Source organism: Hyla sarda, chromosome 5 (assembly GCF_029499605.1).
Source record: "Hyla sarda isolate aHylSar1 chromosome 5, aHylSar1.hap1, whole genome shotgun sequence".
Classification (NCBI taxonomy): domain Eukaryota; kingdom Metazoa; phylum Chordata; class Amphibia; order Anura; family Hylidae; genus Hyla; species Hyla sarda.
The window spans coordinates 208564653-208569174 of NC_079193.1; positions in this window are offsets into that span (position 1 = coordinate 208564653).

Sequence of the window (4522 nt, forward strand, 5' to 3'; positions counted from 1 at the left end):
AATATATATTAGGATCAGGGCCATATTAAGGCTGCCTGGAAGACAGAGTACTTCATTATGATGCGCCCCCCCACCCCCCTATAGTTCCCCTGCATTATGTTGGCAGTATAGTTCCCCCGCATTAGGTTGGCAGTACAGTTCCCCCACATTAGGTTGGCAGTACAGTTCCCCCACATTAGGTTGGCAGTACAGTTCCCCCACATTAGGTTGGCAGTACAGTTCCCCTCCATTAGGTGCAGTACAGTTCCCCCACACTAGGTGCAGTACAGTTCCCCCACACTAGGTGCAGTACAGTTCCCTCACATTAGGTGCAGTATAGTTCCCCCACATTAGGGAAGTATAGTTCCCCCACATTAGGTGCAGTACAGTTCCCCACATTAGGTGCAGTACAGTTCCCCCACATTAGGTGCAGTACAGTTCCCCCACATTAGGTGCAGTACAGTTTTCCCACATTAGGTGCATAGAGTTCCCCCACATTATGTGCAGAACAGTTCCCCCACATTAGGTGGAGTACGTTTCCCCCACAGACATACAGCCTTCAGCCATGTACAGCGTATGGCTGTAGGCTGTATGCCTGTTTACTGTCCCACTTCAGTGTTCCGACCACCGCTCCACCGGTCCGTCCCCGGGGTCACGATCTACTGCTATGGCCCATGGAGGCATTATATGTGAGGGGCACATGACATGGGCGTATTATATGTGAGGGGCACATGACAGGGGGGCATTATATCTGGGGGCACATGACAGGGGGCATTATATGTGAGGGGCACATGTCAGGGGGCAATATATGTGAGGGGCACATGTCAGGGGGCATTATATCTGGGGGCACATGGCAGGGGGGCATTATATCTGGGGGCACATGACAGGGGGCATTATATGTGAGGGGCACATGTCAGGGGGCATTATATGTGAGGGGCACATGATGGGGGGCATTATATGTGGGGGCACATGACAGGGGACATTATATGTGAGGTGCACATGACAGGGGGGCATTATATCTGGGGGCACATGACAGGGGCCCCCTGTCATGTGCCCATATAATGCCCCCGGACATGTGCCCCTCACATATAATGCCCCCCTGTCATGTGCCCCTCACATATAATGCCCCCTGTCCTGTGCCCCTCACATATAATGCCCCCTGTCCTGTGCCCCTCACATATAATGCCCCCTGTCCTGTCCCCTCAGGGGGCATTATATGTGAGGGGCACATGGCAGGGGGGCATTATATGTGGGGGCACATGACGGGGCATTATATGTGAGGGGTACATGACAGGGGGCATTATATGTGGGGGCACATGACAGGGGCCCCCTGTCATGTGCCCATATAATGCCCCCTGACATGCGCCCCTCACATATAATGCCCCCCTGTCATGTGCCCCTCACATATAATGCCCCCCTGTAGTGTGCCCATATAAAGCCCTCTGAGGGGGCAGGAAAGGGGGCATTATATGTAAGTGGCACAGGACAGGGGGCATTATATGTGAGGGGCACAGGACAAGGGCATTATATGTGAGGGGCACATGACAGGGGGCATTATATGTGACGGGCACATGTCAGGGGGCATTATATGGGCACATCACATATAATACCCCCTGTCCTGTGACCTTCACATATAATGCCCCCTGTCCTGTGCCCCTCACATATAATGCCCCCTGTCCTGTGACCCCCACATATAATGCCCCATGTTCTGTGCCAGGTGCCCCTCACATATAAATTACCGTATAATGCTCCCCTGACATGTGTCCTTATAATTTACCCTTTTCTTTGCAAATCCTTTGCCCGAGCAGCTCTAGTGGTCACCTTTCTCACACGCTGCCGCTGCTCCATTCTGAGAGTGAAAGCCGCGGGGACGTGATCTCTGTGTGCCGGCGCGATGTCATCGCGCTGGGCTGCCGTGGATGGCGTCCCCGTGGCTCTCACTACAAGCTGCAGTGTATAAGAAAGGTGAGGGAGTGGTGGAGCGGGACAGTTGACAGCTCCTGCTCCACCATGCTATAGTACGGGAGCGTCGGGAGGGGCAATGATCGCGGGGCCCCCCCCTGGATCCACCACTGGGGTGGGCAGCAGCGGGTCGGGACTCGGGGCCCCCTTCTATTTACTCAGTTTACGGGGCCCGGAGCAGGCGCTCCATGAGCGCCAGTGATGATCCGGCCCTGATTAGGGTGAAATCACATGACAACCGCTTGTGTGACTTTACCCTGAAATAGGCAAAAAATTTGTTAAAAATCTCCTGTTTATGATGGCCATGACTATACCCTATAACAATGCTTCCACACATAAATAGGTAATATAAGTATCTCCAAACACGTATTAAACATAATGCTAGCTATATTGTATTTGTCTTAAAGGCTAGATCAGTCAAAGTATATATACGGTATATATATATATATATATATATATATATATATATATACGCTTAGAAATGGAAAGGCCTGGGGAAAAAGCATAAATATTGGGGGAAACATGTTTTTTTTTTGTAAAGTAATTTTTGGTCTAAAAATATTTAAAAAAAAAGGTATCTGATCTGTTATAATGATAATAATTTGTTTTTAACATGGTATTCAAACTATATAACATTTAGACCATAATGAAAGACATCTGAGAATCTTTCTAATTTCTCCAGTCTTTCCTGAAAACAATCAAATCCTGGAAAACAATTAAAATAGTAAGAATGCAATTTTTAAAGAGTAATATTCATTTCTGACTCTAGGGGCACTGCAGAAAAAATGTTTCAGTTTAGTTTGGTTGTGACTGGGCTCCATCTTGTTGGTATTACAGTGGTTGATATTCCTGTTCTCCCCCATCACAGTTAGTGTTTGCCTGTTTTCTGAGTCTGACTAACTAGCACATTTTTCAATCTTTTCCTCCTCTAAATAAATTGGTGAGACCAACATCCAGCATTAAAATGATTTTAAATCTGTAAAACTTCTCCTTCTGCATTTTGTAAAATTTTTCAAGAAAATGTCAATTTTTTCTGAAGATTTTTTTATTTTATTTATTCCCCCATGGCTGAAGTTTTGCATCTTTGCTTCCGCCACTATTAAGGGTAGTATCACACATGCCGTATTTTGCTGTGTAATTGCTGCTGTGTATTATTCTACCCGTTGAAGTCAATGGGTAGCAAAATGTGCAGCTGATTTTGCAACCTATTGACTACTATGGGGAGGAAAATACACAGCAGCAAAATACGGCATGTGACCCTACGCTAAAATACATTGTCGGTCAACTGTTGTCAAAGACTTCCTTCTATTTGAAATGCTCAAATGTATGGTTTATAGGAGAACAAATAATAAAAAAAATATATGTGAAAATAGCTGTGGCCATCGTGCTGTACCATGGCATTAGGTTGCTAAGACAACTGATGCCCAAATATTATGTCAGGCCTAAGGACCTATTTAAAGGGAAATTATCCTTTCATGTATCTCCATGTCTCCAAAATCCTGTCAGGCTTTCTGAGCCCAGTATCAATGCTGCCAGTCAACCTAAAGAAGAAGGAGCACTTATGCCGTTTTACTTGCAGGCCACTTCCTAAAGGTATTTATTACTGATTTCACTAGATAATCGGATGTCTGGGTAGCAGGAGGAGACATATCTGAAATAAACAAGTAATGCTCATCTGACCATCTACATTGTTATTGTCTGGACACTGCGGCATTCACAGCTGTTTCACACTTACTGCAGAGGATAAGCTGTTGTACTTTCTTCTGCAGCCCACGCAGCTGAACCAAGTGGCTGCTTGTCAAAAAGTAACCTTGCACACAAAAAGTCTAGCAGGTCAGAAGTTTATTCCATCCTAAGCAGTGTCCACTTGAGAGCTACGTTTCAGCAGTCTCACGCTGCCTTTCTCAAGCATGATGGGGCTAATTTTTTGCAAAGGATAGGGGATAAGATGTTATATCGCCGGGGTCCCACTGCTCAAGACCCCCGGGATCCGCTGCGGCACCCGCTATCATTACTGCACAGAGCACACTCGCTCTGTGCGTAATGATCGGCGAAATGGGCCGGCATTGTGACATCATGGCTCCGCCCCTTTGTGACATCACGGTCCGCCCCCTTAATGCAAGTCTATGGAAGGGGCGTGATGACTGCCACTCCCCCTCCCATAGACTTGTATTGAGGGGGCAGACCGTGACATCACGAGGGGGCGGAGCCGTGACATAACGATGCTCCGGCCCTTGTATTGCCCGTCATTATGCACAGAGTGAGTTTGCTCTGTGCAGTAATGATGGCGAGGTGCCGCAGCGGAGATCCCGGGGGTCCCCAGCAGCGGGACCCCGGCGATCTGACATCTTATCCCCTATCCTTTGGATAGGGGATAAGATGCTAGGGGCAGAGTACCCCTTTAAGTGGTTAAATAGCCATCAATACATTACAAAGTTAATTGATCAATAAATACAATAAATGCATTATGTACAATATATCTCACATCAATTCATCAGTATACAAAAGTGCATATGGCACATTACCAATAATACATCTTGTGTGTAGTGTGTAAATTGATTGTACATACTTATTAATAAAA